At 35.0% G+C, this 19,284-nt stretch overlaps 1 long non-coding RNA gene across 1 annotated transcript; it reads right to left on the reverse strand.

Annotated features, from left to right (window-relative positions):
- Positions 1–13,868: 13,868 nt before the first annotated feature.
- On the reverse strand, positions 13,869–18,708 carry LOC144305398 (uncharacterized). Its single transcript, XR_013372438.1, has 3 exons — positions 18,489–18,708; positions 16,877–16,971; positions 13,869–14,446 (listed from the first exon to the last, which is right to left on the reverse strand). It is a non-coding gene; the product is annotated as an uncharacterized LOC144305398 (long non-coding RNA).
- Positions 18,709–19,284: the final 576 nt, after the last annotated feature.

A 19,284-nucleotide genomic window follows, 5' to 3' on the forward strand; every position in this document is an offset into this window, starting at 1 on the left:
TTGCAAAAACAAAAGTTTTATTTATCTTATCTTTAACTGATCTAATTATTTTGTTCAAAATAATAACAAAAATGTATTCAACTATGTATGTTTATGAATAATATATATATATGTATATATGCTTATGTGTGCTTATATATAAGTGAATTGCTACCAAGAGAGAAGGAAGAAATCAGGAATATGTCTTTTACTCTTAGGTACTCATACTACCCATAAAGTGTTATAGTGTTACTTGGAAGTAGATTTGATTAGTTGTACATGGAGTTGGCATGACTGACTCTTTCTCTAAGGAAAATAATAAGACTCATGTTCATATCATATTAAAAAGAAACCTAAATCTAAAAAAAAAAAAAAAAGAAACCTAAATCTGGTTTTATTAGGAATCAATATGAAAGATTAAAATTATGCAAATAGAAGATATTATTGGAGAACATTCTTTAGGATCTCACAGAAGTGAAAAACTTAATCAGGAACCCAGATGCCATAAAGCAAAGCATTGGCAGATTGATTTTTAAAATTCTGCACTTTGAATATGTCAGGCAGGACATTGAGCTCCAGTAACAAAAAAGCTCAATATTTAGTGCTTTAAAACAACAAAATGTATCCTTGTACACATTGATCCCAGTGCAGATATTCCTGACTAGTGGATGGTTTTCCCTCAAGCAGTGATTAAGGGTGTAGGCTCCTTTCATCTTAGAGGATTTCAAAGTCACTGAACTCCTCCGCCTCAAGCCTGTATAGGGAAAAGAGAGTGGGTGCATGACTGTGTGAGTGCTTTGTACCTAAATAAATTTTACAAATTGATAAAACCATTAAAATCAATTAAGACTGGGAAAGTTATATAAACAATATTCATAGAAAAGAAATACGTAGTAAACATAAGAAAAGATGTGCAAACATCTTGGTAATAGAGTATAAAAGTATAAATTGCTTATAAAGTTGCAAAGATTGATATAACTTTAATGAGTGTGTATCAAAAATCCCGGTACAAACGTGTGAATTGATAATATTAATGAAATGAAGTGTGGTGGAATTTATTAAATTTAAAACAGGAAAACACTTTGACCTAGAAATTTCCCTGAAAGGAATTTATCAGAGAAAAAGTAGTGGTAATAAGATTGCAGTTTCTAAGATATTTACTGAAACAGATTTTAAATCAAGGAGAAAAATACAATTAAAAGAGACTTGATTTTCAGAAAATAATTTACCTCCAGTTGTTGATCTGGAAAATAGTTATATTTTAGCTTAAAGAATCCAGTTGTAAAATAACATGTAAAGCTGATCTTGTTTTTCTGGAACTAAAAATAATGTATATGACATAAACACATCAATTTTAACATTTTTTTTCCATAGTGAAGTTTGAGTGCCATTAAAGCAATATGCATATATTATTTTGTTTTATTTATTTTTAAAATATTTTATTTATATATTTGACCCAGAGAGAAGGACAGAGAGAGAGAACAAGCAGGTGGAGCAGCAGGCAGAGGGAAAGGGAGAAGCAGGCTCCACGCTGAGGCAAGGAGCCTGATGCAGGGCTCCATCCTCCGAACCCCCGGATCATGACCTGAACCAAAGACTCAGGCTCAACTGAGCCACTCAGGCGCCCCAAGGGTACATTATTTTAATTACAAATAAGAAAATTTTGAAAAGAGAATAATATAAATGTGGTTACTATTAACACACATGCTGCAAATAGGTTTTAATTCCATTAAGTAGTCTTTCTGTTGTATAAATATTCCTAGTTGGGACCGGCATACAACAATAGGGTTCACAGGTTTGAAATTGTTTCCACTGTTTTTTTTTTTTTTTTTTTTATTTATGATAGTCACAGAGAGAGAGAGAGAGGCAGAGACATAGGCAGAGGGAGAAGCAAGCTCCATGCACTGGGAGCCCGACGTGGGATTCGATCCCGGGTCTCCAGGATCGCGCCCTGGGCCAAAGGCAGGCGCCAAACCGCTGCGCCACCCAGGGATCCCTGTTTCCACTGTTTCAAGAAGGTATGAATATTGAAAATCTATCTTAAAATAGAGTACTAAGAGATACATAATCTGAAATTCTAACTCATTTTCACTTATAATCACTGTAGAGTTACCTGATTAAGGAGGAAGGATACACTAAACTGTAAATGTAAAAATTTACATAGGCCCATAGGTGAGCTTTATTGTAGTGTACACGCTAATGATAACGGTTGACTGAATCTGCATGTCATTGGACTGGGATTAAGACTATGAGGCCAGGGATCCCTGGGTGGCGCAGCGGTTTGGCGCCTGCCTTTGGCCCAGGGCGTGATCCTGGAGACCCGGAATCGAATCCCATGTCGGGCTCCCGGTGCATGGAGCCTGCTTCTCCCTCTGCCTATGTCTCTGCCTGTCTCTCCGTGACTATCATAAATAAAAAAAATTTTAAAAAAATAATACGTGGTCAGCCAGCCAATATTTTCTGAAAAGGAATTACAAACTACATACTATATACCACAATATTTTCTTTAAAATGCACTTCTTGTCCCATAGGATTATATAGTTTAGCAAATTATCTCACTGATTCCTTCAAGCTCACTCACAGCCACCATCTCCCCTCAAAAAGAAAAATTTCAATTAATATACATTGAGTCTGACTGTGTGCAAAGTTCTGTGCTAAGCCATGATTGCTTCTAACGTAAGAAATACATGGCCTGCAAAATTGGAAAATTTAATAGACCACTAAATGAAATAAGTGTTTTCCAATGTGTGTGATGACTAAAATTTGCCATCAACAAGCAGAGCCTGAGAAGAAATGAGAAGAAATAATTTTATTCAGCAAGTACTGATGAAGGGGTTGGCATCTAAGATAAAGCAGCAAAGCTGTGGCTGGTTACAGACCCTCAAAAGACCTCACAGATCTTTAATTAGCTGTCAGACTCTCCTCCATGTGAAAGGACTCAGAGTCTCATTTTGGCTTCTTTATTATTCTCTTGCATATATAAGCTAATACTAACATTATTTATTAAATTATTAAAATTAAACATACTCCCTGTGTGTATTTGTAAGAAAGGATGATGCTTATTTAACTTATTTTTTTTCCTAAGGGGGATCTATCTTTTCTGCAGATAAGAAGTAACCCAAAGATAAAATAAATTAAGGATACAACAAATTTGGTTTCTTTGAACTATTTGTAAGTAAACTTTCAGATTTCCAATAAGGTTTCCATCTCCCTAAAAAATACTTCTCAAAACTTAGATGGCTTTGACATTCTGCATCCTACGCAACTTGCACTCACGGTTCCATGTCTAGGTTTTGCAATGATATTGACTTAAATGGCAGGTATTTAATACTCTTCAGTCACACTGTCAGGCTTGGCCTTTGGTTCTCTTTGTGTAATGTCTCAAAACAGTGCTCTCTTCAGCATTCACAAAGGCCTCAAAAATGATTGTTGGATATTAACACATTTATGAGCACCCCAATTCTTATAATAAAGGCTCTAACATGAGCTTCTTTCATTAATGTTTCTTTGTTTGTATTTTACTTCGCTTGTTTTAAATGCCCAACCGTGGTTGGGTAGCTAGCATCCAGACATCTCCGAATAAACTCCTACAATGTCAAATACCTGGTTGCTTTGTCTTGCACAAATACTGTTAGTCTAGGTTCCCTGTCTTTGCAATGACTCATGTGATAGTGTATGGTTTAAAGAATTCAGTCGTAGAGTGAGTCAGATCCAATTTTAATTCTCAGCTGCACAGTCTCTTGCCATAAGAGCGTGCTCTGTGGTCACGGATAGCACGGAAAAGGAGACAACACAAGTTAGTATTTTTTTAAAATGTTAATTAGGTATAGTTTTGTTAACCAGGTAACTTCAAGAATGAGAAAAGAACTCTAAGGTATCATAGAGATGGCAACTGCAGAGAGTAGATAACCTCCTAGATCTAAAAAAAAAAAAAAAAAAAAAGGTTAAAAGGAGGGAATTATTAAAATTTAGGAATTTGGGGCACCTGGGTGGCTTAGTCGGTTGAGCCACTGCCTTCAGCTCAAGTCATGAGCCCAAGGTCCTGGGATGGAGCCCCTCATCAGGCTCCCTGCTCAACGGGGAGTCGACTTCTCCCTCTCCCTCTGCTGGTCACTACCCCCCGTCCCACCTGTGCTTGCTCTCTTTGCATCAAATAAATAAATAAAATCTTTAAAAAAATAAAATTTAGGAACTTAAGGGCTCCATGGAGCTCAAACTCTGTCTAGGAGAAGGTATAACTGCTTTGATGAGGTCTCTTTGAACTCAGAGAGGTGTCCCATTGGTTTAGAACCTAGACTTTGGAAGTGGCCCCCAGGAGTTTCTCACTCTAAAGCTAGTCCACATTCAGCTTCCAGCAATTCCTCCAAGTAACCTCTTAAGGGATCCTACCCATTTATACAGCTCTAGTGCTTTTGTTCGAGGTCAGGAGGACACATGGTGATTCGCCCTATGGTCTCAGTTCTCAAAATATTTTTTTCTTGTAAGAACCTGAGTAACAGCTTCTAAGCTCTTCACGTGTTGGAGCTAAAACAAGAAATCAGGACACTCATTATAAAGTGAAAATAAAAGTATTCAGTAGCAAGATAGTAATTGAAATGAGCCAGTAAATCATAGAAGCAAAATAGAATTTACAATGTGGGCAGTTGACACCAGTGATTTACCTGCTTTAGGTTTCAGTCTGTTCATGGCAAAATCAAGAGTACAGACTACTTAATATCAAGTACCCAGTGTTGTTTTGAAAATTCATTTCCTACAACCTTAGAAAAAAATTTTCTGAAAGATGTTAAATGGAGAATTTTATAAAGATTTGTGTGGTTTTTTTCCTGAATTGTATTTAGCACTCACCTTCACAGCGTTTTATTACACTTTATTTTAAAATCTTTATTTCCCATTATGTCTTTATATCAAAGTAATTAAAATATTCAGTGTGCTTAACGTACTATATTTTCAGTTCTTAGATTCATTGCTTTACCTTGACTTTTCAGCAAAATAACTTTCAATGTAAAAAAATCTCATGCTTAAAATAAACTCAATCTGAACAAATAACGTTAACAGAATTCTATAAGTATAGTGATTCCCATCACAACTCTTACCTTTTCACTTTAGGTAAAGAATTAGAAGTAATTACTTAAGTGTTCTTCTCTAAATATCTAAAGATTTAGTGCTGATTGTTTTATCTTTTATGCAATAAGGAAAAAATGAATTCCCTTTGAAGAATAAGTTTTAGTGAAAATTCAAATTAAGTTTCAGAAATGTAAATTTAAATTAAAAATCAGAGTGAAACCTGATGCAAATGTGTCTTGAAGAAAAACATGGTGCTTTATTTGACACAGATGACTGTACTTTGATATAAAAACAACTTTGAGAATTACTTATCACTTATGTGTTATGATGTAACGGATGTCAGATGTGGCTTAGTATTACAGACTTACTCCTGTCCCTAATTCTAGTATTTCTTGTATTTCCTTCCTAACATTATGCTTCTAATAAAAACAATGAATCCTTAATAATAAAATACTTACATAAATAGCAATGTGTTTACATTGCTTTAGTTTTCATTGGTTTGTTGTTGTTGTTATTGTTGTTTAATTCTAGAGCTGATCAGATCTACAAGATGGAATGTTCTCGCCCTCTCTGGTATTACTGAAGGGACAGTTTTCTCCCCGATGGTTCACTGATTTACACTGTTTTCCTTCCACCTAAGTTTATAAGCAATTATGAATATTTTTGTGGGCTCCGTTTTTAAAGAAAGGATTCTTTGCTTCACAATTCAACTGAATCTACTTTGTTTTGTTTCTGTAGTAATCTGGTACAGAAAGATGAGAGGTTATAGATTTTGAGGCCTAATGGTCCAATGAGTGACCACTGAGCTACTTACTGCATATCTCCCAGAAACCTAATTAGGTTATTAATATAGTCCTAGAATTTTTGGGGTCACATTATCTGCACCAGGTAGTTAGATTGTTGCATTACACAGTTTAAACCACCTCAAGTATCGTATAGTTTGCTTGCATGTAAAAGACATAGGCCATATTTTTTTAGTTTGTTTTATCAGTCTCTCCAACTCTGGAGAGAAAGGCTTTTGGTGCAGAGACCATGGTGGAACTCTGGGTCCCTTTTGGGGCCAGTTACTTTTACACTGTTTCTAATTCTAGTGAATTCAATCAACCACTGTAAATTTTCAGCATTGTGAACCATCAGAGAACTGGGTAAGTCAGACTAAAATTCCATTATCACAAGGAGAATGAGTTTCAAAAGTTTTCATTCTGGTGAAATAGAGAAGTGTCTCGGGTTTGTGATGTGTCTTACATGATCTTAGGCAAGGGCAGCTCCTTCTGATAAGCTGTGTGAGACAAGGTGTTGAAATTCAGAAAAATTATGCAAGGTCTCCTCCAGAAAATAAGTAGCTTAATCTCAAAATCTATAATATGCTTACACTGTACATAATTTAACAGGGATGTAGTATAAAGTATAATTTGCTCCTTTTTGCATTTCCAGTTGATTTCATGAATATATAAGGGACGGGGAACAAATTAAGCTCATGCAGAGTGTCTACATCTTAACCTACAGGTGGTGCCAGGTGTCACAATGTATGTATACCCATCCATAACTTATGGCATCTTTTTGAACAGTAAACTCAGATACAAAAATAACTTAGATATTTAGATGATGGCATTTGATGAAAAAGTGAGTACCTGTTTCAGTATAAACCTTTAAAATGGCATCATCTCACTCAAGTTGAAAAACTATGTTTTGGGCAGCCCGGGTGGCTCAGCGATTTAGCACCGCCTTCCACCCAGGGTGTGATCCTGGAGACCTGGGTTCGAGTCCCACATCGGGCTCCCTGCATGGAGCCTGCTTCTCCCTCTGCCTGTGTCTCTGCCTCTCTCTCTCTCTCTCTCTCTCTGTGTGTCTTTTGTGAATAAATAAATTTAAAAAAGAGAGAAAAACTATGTTTTCTTTTTACTCTGGTTAGAATATGTAAAATTAGTTATATTTCTGAACATGGGATCCTAAAATTAACATGCTCCTTTTCTGTCTAGAAATCAAACAGAAAACAAAACACAATTTAACTAAACAAAATAAAATACCTAGATAAATATATACATATAAATATCCCACAAAATATTAAAGCAGTAGTAGTGTTGAAAGCACGCAGAAGTTTAAAATAAGAAGTCATGGAAAGGGGATTTGGTGGTAGCCCACTATCTGTGTTTTGTTTTGTTTTGATTTTTGTGTTCAGAACAAATGTCATTATGATGTGTTGATTCCTGAGATGGACATTAAATCCCCTGTTTGGAATAGAAGGAACAGGGTTATACCTGGAGTTTCTTGGATCCAGCTCGGCTCCTAGGAGTAATAAACCAGGAATCACACATATATCCATGTATGTATAAGAACTCTGTCTCTTGAAAGCAGAAAATAAGAGAGTATTTACATTGCAAACAATCCCTAGGTGCTCAGCTGCTGGTGCCCTTTATCTGGGAAGAAACTTTTGAAAGCTAATTTTAATCATACCTTAGCCTAGATTATAAGAAAAATTTTAAGGTGGCTTGAAATAATGTGCTGATCCCTCCCCCAGTGGACATCTTCCTACCAGCCGGTTAAAAGCCAAGTGATCATGCAATGATGAGGCATTAAAAAGGAAACAGTACAAGGTCTAGACAAAGAAGATAGTCCAACAAAAGAAATAAGTATATGGCAGAAAAAGTTTCCCCAGACAGGAAGAAAATGCAATTTTACAGAGTAGATTAAACGTGAGGTAAACTTTGCCATGAATTAAATTTATATAATTAAGTAATTGCTTCTATGATAGCAGATACAAGGAATACCTTCAAGAGCCCAGGAAAGAGATTGAGAGAAAACAGATGAGGATGATGATAATGATGGTAATCATCATCATTATCAAATCTTACTAACACATTTAACAATTACTTCAGGAAATCTTAATTGTGGTTTAAACTGATTAGTGCCTCATAACAAGTTAGGAGATAAGTGCTACTATCATCCACTTTTTTCTTTTTTTTTTGATGAGGAAACAGAGGGATATAAGAGATTTAAAAAGGTGGTCCAAAACTGAATAATGAAATATAAATGAGAGTCCAGAAACAGACCCATGTATATGTAATCTCCAGATTTGGAGATTTTGGAGAGTCAACATTGGTGTGTAATAGGAAAGGATGTGTTGTTGTTATTTAAATAAATAATGATGGGGATCCCTGGGGGGCTCAGTGGTCTAGCGCTGCCTTCAGCCCAGGGCGTGATCCTGGAGACCCGGGATCGAGTCCCACGTGGGGCTCCCTGCATGGAGCCTGCTTCTCCCTCTGCCTGTGCCTCTGCCCCACCTCCTCTATCATAAATAAATAAATAAATAAATAAATAAATAAATAAATAAATCTTTAAAAAAATAAATGATGATGAGTCAATTGGATAGCCATATGAAAAAAATAAATAAATGTATCCGGATTCCTGTATCATATTATGTATTAGAGTTCTCCAGAGAAACAGGACCGATAGGATATATATTCACACACACACGCACACACACAAAAGGAAATTTATTTTGAAGAAATGACTCACACAGTTAAGGAGGCTGATAAGTCCCCAAGCTGGAGACCCAGGAAAGCCAGAGATAAGTCAGCTGGATTCCAGAGCCTGAGAACCAAGGGAGGAGGTGATGCACTTCTCAACTGAGAGCAGCAGAAGACACGACGGATTGTCCTGTCAATCAGTAAACAATGTGCGGGAAGTATTTTGTTAGCAGCGTTCATCATTTAATAAAAAAAAAAAATATTGGTAAAAAGGTGACATTTGGAATAAGACTGTGTTTTATTTTGGAAAATTGGATTATATAAGATGAAATGAAAAAACAGAAGGTTAAGAGGTAGTACTTGAAACAACAGCAGTCAGTGCTCAGTAAGGGAGGAAAAAGAAGCGGGTTCCTCTGCCTTTTGTTTTATTCAGGCCTTCAAAGGATAGGATGATGCCCCTCCACAGGGCAGGGCAAACTCCTGGGTCCTACAATTCAAATGCTACTCTTATCCTGCAGACCCAGATATAATGTTGAGCAAGTTTGTTGTCAAAAGACAGTAATGTTACATTATCAGGAAACACCTTCCTGATCATGTATATAGGGGCTGTTGGCTTGGAGGGCTAGAAATGGAACAGGAAGGCATCTTAAGCTCAGCTATTAGTGTTTTCTAATCCAATCACTAGGCTGATTATTCTCTCACAAATAGCGTGTTGGAAAAATATATTGTCAAGATTAATCACGCTAGGTAAGCTTACTGAATTAATACAAATTACCTTTACCAAAGCTTAATATCTTTACTTATGCCTTAAATATTACTAAATTTCTGAATGCGAAGGTAACTTCATGATTTAGATGTCATGTAGCTTGGAGGTTTTACAACATTCTGTACCACTTGCAACTAATAAAGAAGTTTCACCTATTGATTCTACTTCATTTGCTATGTATGGTAGTTGTTGTTATTCAGTGTAAGATAGGATAACATTTCCTTTTTTCCTTTTTAATTTCAAATTGGCCAAGTTAAAAATAAATGTTTGCTAATATACTCTATCACTATAAAATGACTAAGCTGCCACATTCAAATACATTTTTATATCAGTATTTCCTACATGATACTTTGGGATATATTTGAATGTTCTATAAAATATGTATCATAAAATGATTTTTAATATAAAATATCAACTAATCATTTGTGTTCCTCTCTTGACAAAATTTCCTTTGCAGGGAAATAACCATAGAGAAAAATATGTCTATAACAGTACATATCTGTGTATCATGAAGCAGTGCATTAAAAAAAATAATAATAAAAATAGTACTATTTTCTAAAGAAAAAAATGAATAGGTGTTGACTGAAGTCAATTTATAAATTTTCAAAGAATTAGTATTTTATTACTTGCACAGTCACTCGGTGACACCTTTTTTTTTAAGGTTTGATTTATTTATTTCAGAGAGAGGAGGAGGGGCAGAGGGAGATGGAGGGGGAGAGGAAAGGCCCCCAAGTGGACTCCATGCTGAGCTCAAAGCCACCCAGGAGCTCTAGAAGGGGGTCCTAGTAGGGCTCCTGATGGCCTCCACTCACCACTCCATGCAGGGCTGGATCTCAGGACCCTGAGGTCATGACCTGAGCCGAAACCCAGTCAGGAGCTTAACAGACTGATCTTCCCAGGGATCCCATTCAATGACACCTTTTTAAAAAGTTATTGAATTAAGAATTTCAGTACAATATATCTGTCATCCAATCATGTATGTATATAAATGTACATTACTAATCACTGGATCTAAAAGTTTTTTACCCAAGAAGCCTAGTTGATTATGGTATAAATCTCTTCCAACTCACAAACCTCTAAAAAGGGAGACGTGGGTCCCTCAGCAAGTGGGATATGGAAGAAACCCATTAAAGCACAATATACTTTATGCTGATATATAGATGTGATCTATTCCCTTCTTTATAAGGACTTATCTGAAAAAGAGAAATCTCTTGTTTGGGGCTGATTATTCTCCTTCTGGCACCACCCAAATTACCAGAAGTATGCAGAAGAACTACTGATTGGGAATTATATCTCTACAAATGACTACTTTCATGATAAATACCATAGGAAAAAATTGTGGCATATTATAAAATTATGTTGTGGTGATACACACTTTATACAAAATAATAGTCGTGCATAATTAAACAGGAACAGTTTTTACCCAGGAGATGAATTAGGGTTTTAGGATACAGGAAAGAAAAAAAACAAAACAAACAAACAAACAAAAAAAACAAAAAAAAACATAGTGATAAAAAAATTAAGTTAAAAAATAAATCATTTGAAATCATTTATTTCACAGGAAGATACACATTTAGCATTTCTGCTGTACGAAGCATTTTTGGTGACAGTCTTGCCACCATTGTGATTTGTGTAAAAAAAAGTTAGGTTTGTTTCATTAAGAGCAGTGCAGTGAGAAATTGGGAAGAGCTGATGCTATATAAGCACATTTTTATTAAAGTTACTAACTTGAGAATTTTATTAGCATCACAAGAGAAATTAAGAGTGGGATGAACATTAATATAGCAAGGTAAGCATAGAAGAACATTTGCAAAACAAAAACCACTTCAAAGTTGAACTTAAACTTCTTGGGTCTATTTCTAGTTTACTTTAAAAAGATTTTTGTGGCATTTTTCTAAGCAACTTTGTCAGGAGACTGACACTGTAATTTAAGCTTAATGATAACATTTTTAAATTTTGAATTATAAATTCATTTGTACAATACCTTTTCTGGGCAAAATATTTTACTGGTGCTTCCTCTAACATAACAATACCATAGTATTACTGTAACTTACGAGTGAACATTAACAAAGAACATATACCAGCAATTTAGTTAATATTTGAATTTTATTGAAAACATTTTTTATTTCCCCGGGTTTGGGGATCTTTCACAAATATTAAATTCCCTGTAAATTATTTAAATATATAACCTTCCTTTTATTATTTAACATTCTTTTTGGGGAAAATGAACTTTTCCATTTCTTTAGAAACTTTGAAAAAGAAGGTGAAAGAAAAATAGACATTGAAATCATAAACACAAACAAAACACAGGAACTGGTTCATTCTATTAAATAATTTTCAATCTGTTCTGAAACACAGAATTTTTATACTATTAGAGTTATTAGAATATTCATCATTTTTACATTTTATTCATATGCTAAAAGCTGGTCAGTTGTGAGTTTTTTTTCTGATATTATCCCTCCATGAAATAGCTTACTTTTTCAACTATATTAATGAAAAAAAAAAGCACTAAATAGCCATGATTTTCAGATATCATATTGGGGTTTTTTTAAGATAAAGAAAAAACTAATTTTGTGCTCTTGTAAATTTATGGCCTTGTTAATTAAAAGTCTCCTGGTTGTAGAAACTATAATAAAATTCAGAGGCTCTGATGACAGATGCCTTTTAATCAGAATACCTTGGTCTTTGAGGTTGCTTTGTGACTATTATATAAATCCAAATGGGATTTTTAAAATGTCATTAAATGTAATCAAATGTGAAGAATTATTAGTTGAGATGCTAATGTTCATGATTTATATGAAAAAGTGTTTGAATTTCAGTACTACCAAGTGTGCTATGTTATTTTGAATTCTGGTTATCAGATGACCAATTGTTAATGATTCCTTAGGGCTATGATTATTTATTTCTCTGCTGGGAAAGGATACACAGTGGACAATTTCACGGTAAAATATAAAACATGAGATGGAACCATGTTTCATTCGAAAATGTTATATGATCAGAGAGCATAGATTTCTTAAATGTGATTTTAGTTTTTTAATGTTTATATTATGGAGGGTCAGTGAAAAAGTTCTTATACCTAAAATGAATGGATCTATAATCAACAAATTTTACCAAATTTATATATATATATATTTTTTTTAATTTTTGTTTTTTTGTTTTACAGAGAGAGAGTGTGAGTGGGGAGGAAGGGCAGAAGGAGAGAGAGAGAGAGAGAGAGAGTCTCAAGCAGGGAGATTCCCCAATGAGCAAGGTGCCCCATGCAAGGCTGGATCCCAGGACCTTGAGATCATGACCTGAACCAAAATCAAGAGTCAAATGATTAACCAACTGAGCCACCCAGGCGCCCCTTACCTAAATTTTTATAAGGTAACTAATTACAGTTTTAATTTTATTTGTCCATTTATGTTTTTTTTTTCTTTTTTAAAGATGTGATCTGTTTATTTGTGAGAGGCAGAGGGACACGTGCACAAGTGGTGGGGAGAGGCAGAGAGAGAAGCAGACAACCCACTGAGCAGGGAGCCTGATGCAGGGCTCAATCCCAGGCCTCAATTCCGGGACCCTGATACCATGACCTGAGCTGAAGGCAGGTGCGTCACCCACTGAGTTACCCAGGTGCCCCTGCTTCTAGTTTTGATATAAGTTTCCTTTAGATAAGGTTCTGAGAAGAGATTTTGTACTTCTTGAAATAAGTATTATGACCTCAGATCTTTGAGTATGACAATTGTCTCTTGATAAGATTTACAAGGATTGACAGTGCTAAAAATACAAACTGTTGTAATAACTTGGCACACAAATTCTTTATTTGAGGCCATCTTAAATTGACATCTCCTATTCTGAAAACTTTTTTTTTTTTTTTTTTAATCTGACTGAGCTGAAAGAACATGGACTTGGAGCCTTTGGGAAGTATTAAATAATATTACTACTCTTTTCAGGTCATGATTCAGCACTGATAGCAAGCCATTCCTTCAGGAAATGGTTTTTACTGGGTAGTTCCCTAGCAACAAAGGCCATAGCAACACCAAAGGAGGCATCAGTAATGCAGACTCTCTCAGGGAATTTTGATTGACATTATAGAACCTGCATTGCCTGTAGGAGTAGGACTCCTAACAGTGGCTGTGACCTTTATCATCTTCTTTTTTTATTTTTCTTTGAAGTCATTACAGCTGTTTTTCCACTGAGTTGTAAACCATGCCAGTGGGATCCTGAGACAAGATTTTTTTTTCCCGGGATATAGAAAACAGGAAACAGATGTACAGCAAAATGCAGACATAAGATTTTGTTGGTTCTTATAAGCAAAGGACTTGATAGAGAATTATATGCTGCCCTAGAACCTTTTGGGTTGATTTTTTTTTTTCTAATCAAGAGAATATGCTAGGCAATAGAATTCACATACATAGTTCATATAAGTTACAGGAAATAATCAGTTGATTAAGAGATTGATTAAGATTGATTGGCAGCTGATGGAATCTTACTGTAAAATATATGTTTCTGTGGCTTATGATGGAAAATGAAAACATTGCTTGAAAGTTAAATTGATTAAGTCAATTCCAGGACTCACTTTAAGGTAAATATGTAGCATTTTACTTTTGCTTTAGATTAAGAACAAAGCCACAGTGTTCTCTATGATTACAAATTTGTCAAGCAGAGGCTGTAGTCCTTGTGTGGGAAGTGGCCTTGTGTTTATCCACAATATTATCCATTTGGGATAAGCATTTTAATATAATTCAAGTTCACTTTCTTTTTCAGTTGAAAGCAATAATCTCAGTTCCTTCTATGAATGGTGGTGCACATATTTTTATTTGTAGCAGAGATTTGTGGGTGATTGACTCCACACAATCTCCGCTATTGGCTTCAATATTGAGGTTGAAAATGGGAGTGATGGCAACCCCAACCTCCCTTATCATCAGGCAGGACACACATGGCTGATCACTGTGAGCAGAAGTGCGCTCGGGGCTCTTGGAAAACTGTTTGTTTTTCTTGTGAAAAGAAAATGGTTACTATTGGCACAACCACCACCACCACCTCTGCCTTCTCCCCACTCCCATCGTTCTTCCTGCCTGAAGAAGCATCAGCAATCCTGAGTCCGTGAAGCAAAGGTGCAGGGCGGTGCCCAAGTGCTGGCATGGTTGAGCAGCTAAGACAATACCAGCAGTTTCTTCTTTCCTGCTTCCTATTATTAAGAAAGAGAAAAAGATGCAATGTGTTTAAAGGTTCTCAACATTAGCTTTGCTTTGTTGCCAGCTAACTCTACCTTACTGATTCAACATAACTGCTTGGTTTGCATTGAATGATTGCCTTATGGTTTTCTGCCTATGGGTTTATTCTGGGAAACATGGTCGTTTTAAGGAGATACTTTTGGTTTAGTTTTGCTGGTTCAATACACTGTGTGGAGGGTTAGACACTTGGCAAATATAACAAATAACTTGATATTGTTTATTCTACAGCAGGGTTTCTTCACTTCCACACTACTGACATTTTGAGCTGAATAATTCTTTTTTAGGGTGGGAAAAGGGGCTGTCCTGTGCATTTTAGGGTATTTAGGAGAATTATTGGTGTCCACCTATTAGATGCCAGTAGCATCTTCCTCTCAGATAGGACAATCAAAAAGTCTCCAGACCTTCCAAAAGTCCTCTTGGGGGCAAACTCATTCCAGTTGAGAAACAAAATATCTATAAATATTTGGATAAGTAAGATACATTAAAAACGAGGAATTTCACCTTCCTGTTTTTGGTTTTCAGTTGTATTTGGTAAATATTTTCTGTATTGCAGTTACTTTTGCAGCACATATATTTTATTTTGAACTGTGAAATTGCTTTCTATAACATGACATGAAATAAGCTTCAAACAAAACTTGCAAGAAAATGCTGTAGAGTAAGTCTTTTTTTATGTGACATGAAAACCACAGGTGAAGTCTGTTAAAAAGAAAGACTGAAGCAAAGTAGTAAATAATTGTTTGGCATCTGATAGTATTCAGTTGTTTATAAAATTACAAACTGATAGCAATGACCAAGTAGGGAAAGAAGCCTATGAAACAGCTTTTAGAATTTCTATTCCAATAAAGACTGGTACATTGGAAATAACCTGAAGTACATCATCCCAAAGAAGACTTTTAAATCCAAAGAATATTTAAATCCAAAGAATAGTAAGCACTCTACAGGCTATACGTGTGTGTGTGTGTGTGTGTGTGTGTGTGTGTGTGTGCTGCTACTTTACACTCCTAAATAATTTTGTCTACAGGGGACCATAAAACCATTGTGTTCAATTAGATGCTTTGCATTGTCTTTGAGTTGGCTTCTCTGGACAGTCTATATATTTAAATTGTGTTTTAAACAGGAAAATGATTTATTTTTCACCATAGATGCTAGGCTGTGTGTTTTGGTCACAGACAGGCAATAATTCTCAAACCAATTTCACAGATGTTTTACTCTATTTTTATAAAAGCATAAAATACTTAACTGGCAAATAATGATTTACAGTGGCCATTAGTTATTTGTTCTTTATATCATTTAACAATTATTTATCCATTACCTATTTGAAAAATGTAACTACTTCAGAAGCTGGTGTTGCAAAGAATAATAATAAATGATGTTGATCTAAAGACACCTGCTGTCAAGTAAAAATGGATGGTAGATAAAGAGATAATTATAATGCTATGTGGTATTATATGATAATAATACAAGCATTTGTAAAAATTATAAAATAGAAATATGGAAAAAACTAGCTCATTCATTTTTATTGTTTTATTTATTAAAACACATATTTTTAAATTAATTGTGAAAAGCATTCAGAGCTCAGAACAAAATGTGTACAATCATTCAGAGACGTTCTAAAGTGAAGCCATAAAAATTAGCAAGATTTGGGGAAAAAGAAGTCACTTTTAATAAATCACATAAGCAGATAAGATTAACCATAGAAGATGGTTAACTGACACTTATTTCAATATTATTATTATGCAGATTTGTGGTTTTAAAGCAATTAAAATCAATGTAACTCAGAGCAGTGGTCAACTTCTTTCTGTATTTTAATCCATTATCATCAAGGGGAAACTTTTGAGGATAAATGAAATGATTAATTTAATATTGAAATCAAATTACTATTAATTAATATTCAATTAATTAAATTCTAATGGAATTTGTCTCAAGACAGAAATAGGCAAATACAAAGATGATCAGACAGGAGTAAGTTTTACCCATTTTAGCTGCTATTAATCACAATTAACTTTCTACATTGATTGTTTATCTTTGTGGATAAAGCAGGTTGGCTCTACTGCTATGGACTAGAAGGTCCTCATTGTTGGGGGACCATTGGAACCACAGCTTTTTTCTTTTCCTCTATTTTTAAATTAGTGTACTTTGTATTGACTTCAGAAAGCATGAAGTGTTTGTTCTTCATTCTTTAGGTATTATTCCAGATAGCATTTGGTGCTCCACCCATAATACCCCTTTACAATTCTTTAGTCTAGTGTGTGCCACATTTGGAGGACGAATATACCAATTTTCTCCTTCAGGGTAGCATGATGCTAAGGCATCTTTTACGTGTCTCCCAAATGTTCGTATTAAGTCAGGCTTCAGATGCATATAGTAGTAATCTGCTAATATACCTTTCGTTGTCTTCCTTCCATTCCCCAACTCACTTTGCGTCATCCCCACCAGTGCTTTCTGGGATCTCTATCCAGATAAACTCTGACTCAGGAGCCTGGTTTTATAAGAATACATATTTATTATTCTATAAAGAAATAGAGGCAATTTATTAAACTCAGATTCTATTATTTCTTTGTGCACATAACTATCAACTATGATTTATAAAGTGATATTGAGTGATGATTGTGGATCTTACACTCTGAGGTAAACATAATGACCGTAGGAATAATAGTAAAATACATGCTTAAAGTTAGTGCAAAGCAACATATTAAAATGTTGTAAGTGGTAAAAATAAGTGCTTATAAAAAAGGGGAAAGTTCTGGGTGGGAGTTATCAGGAAATCAGAGAAAACATTAGTCCATTGTTTATCCAACATGTGTTTAGTGTCTCATATGTAGCAGGCACAAAACTAGACGATGTGAATAAAAAATTGATTACACAGGTCATGGTCCTGGGGTCCTGGGATTGAGTCCTGCATTGGGCTCCCCTCAGGGAGCCTGCTTCCCCCTCTACCTGTGTCTCTGTGTCTCCCACAAATAAATAAAATATTAAAAAAATAAAAATAATAAAAAATGAATAGATATATTTTTATACTTCGTTTGACAGAAATCATTCACTTGATAACTTAAAGAAAAAGAGGCAGTGCAGAGACATAATTAAGGGAGAAAGTAATTTTAGAATCTATCAAAATAAAAATTGCAGCATTTCATTTTTGAAATACAACTAGTGTTGCAATGACTTTTATTTATTTATTTATTTATTTATTTATTTATTTATTTATTTATTTTGCAATGACTTTTAAACTGATAAGTCAAAAGATATGCTCATGGGCAGCCAGGGTGGCTCAGCGGTTTAGCACTGCCTTCAACCTAGGGCCTGATCCTGGAGACCCCAGATCGAGTCCCACGTCGGGCTCCCTGCATGGAGCCTGCTTCTCCCTCTGCCTGTGTCTCTGCCTCTCTCTCTCTCTCTCCCTGTGTTTCTCATAATAAATGAATAAAAACTTTAAAAAAATTTAAAAAGATATGCTCATATGTTCAAAGTGTCAAATAAATGCAGAGGATAAAATTTGTAGTTTTCTTGGGGGGAAGGATAAAAAGAATGTAGATCCTAGATGCTTTATCATCACTGATCACATAAACCTTCAGAAATTACAGCTAACACAAGACGCTCTCTAGTGAATTTTACAGCTGAATTGACTAATTGACTTGTCCTCTAAGAAAGATAATTAAAATTTGAAAGAAAGAGAGGTAGCTGAATGTAAAACAAAGTTGGCATCAACAGCTCAGGAGTCACTAGTATGATAATAATGGACTACTAGAATTTCATATGATTTTAATTAAGCATTATGAATATAGTACCATTTAGAGCATGTTGCATGTATCTGGTCAAGTGATTTGAAACCTGAAGATTCAATCAAAGATATTGGATGCATTTCATTAAGTCTGCTACAATATTTCTAGATCTCCCAGTTCTTAGACCCATCAAAATGGAGCACATTGAATCAGAACTACTAAATCTTTTAGTGACGTTTGATTTCTTTGCATGATTTGGACAATACTTATTATATACCTGTAGTAGGGTTTCTTCGAATAGGAAGTAATGCCGGCTGTTCTTTTGTTGTGAACTTTGGCTTCCTCATCTTGGAAATGCTGATGTTAGGGCCTATCAAAGTTACTTTTCTTTTCTTTCTTTCTTTCTTTCTTTCTTTCTTTCTTTCTTTCTTTCTTCTTTCTTTCTTTCTTTCTTCTTTCTTTTTCTTTCTTTCTTTCTTTTTTCTTTCTTTTTTCCTCTCTTTCTGTAATATCACAGTAAACATAGAGTTTACTAGATACCTAGAGTTCGTCCTTTGTTTTGTTAAGATTTTATTTATTTATTTATGAGAGATACACCGAGAGAGGTAGAGACACAGGCAGAGGGAGAAGCAGGCTCCACGGAGGGTGCCCAATGTGGGACTTGATCTCAGGACTCCGGGATCACGCCCTGGGCTGAAGGCAGGTGCCTAACTGCTGAGCCACCCAGGGATCCCCCTAGACTTCTTTATTGAAAATTAGACATGATTTAAAATCAGAAATCTTTAAAAAAAATAAAAAATAAAATCAGAAAAGGCTCTAAGCTGCAACATAGTAGTAAAAAGAATGTTGTTGAGTCTCACTATAGCTGTATTTTCTGGCATTTAATATCTTTGAAAAGTTTCATTATTTAACCAGAAATACTCTAAAATATTTAGTGGAAAAAAATCTCACTATAATTCAAGGTATTATGATTGAAAGAAATTTTTAATCATCTACACTGACCTCATCTAATTCTATATCCCTTTTCCTTGGTAGTTCCTTTTTATTTATTGATAGGCATCATCTAGGCAGAA

The sequence above is a fragment of the Canis aureus genome, chromosome 35, assembly GCF_053574225.1.
Source record: "Canis aureus isolate CA01 chromosome 35, VMU_Caureus_v.1.0, whole genome shotgun sequence".
NCBI lineage: Eukaryota > Metazoa > Chordata > Mammalia > Carnivora > Canidae > Canis > Canis aureus.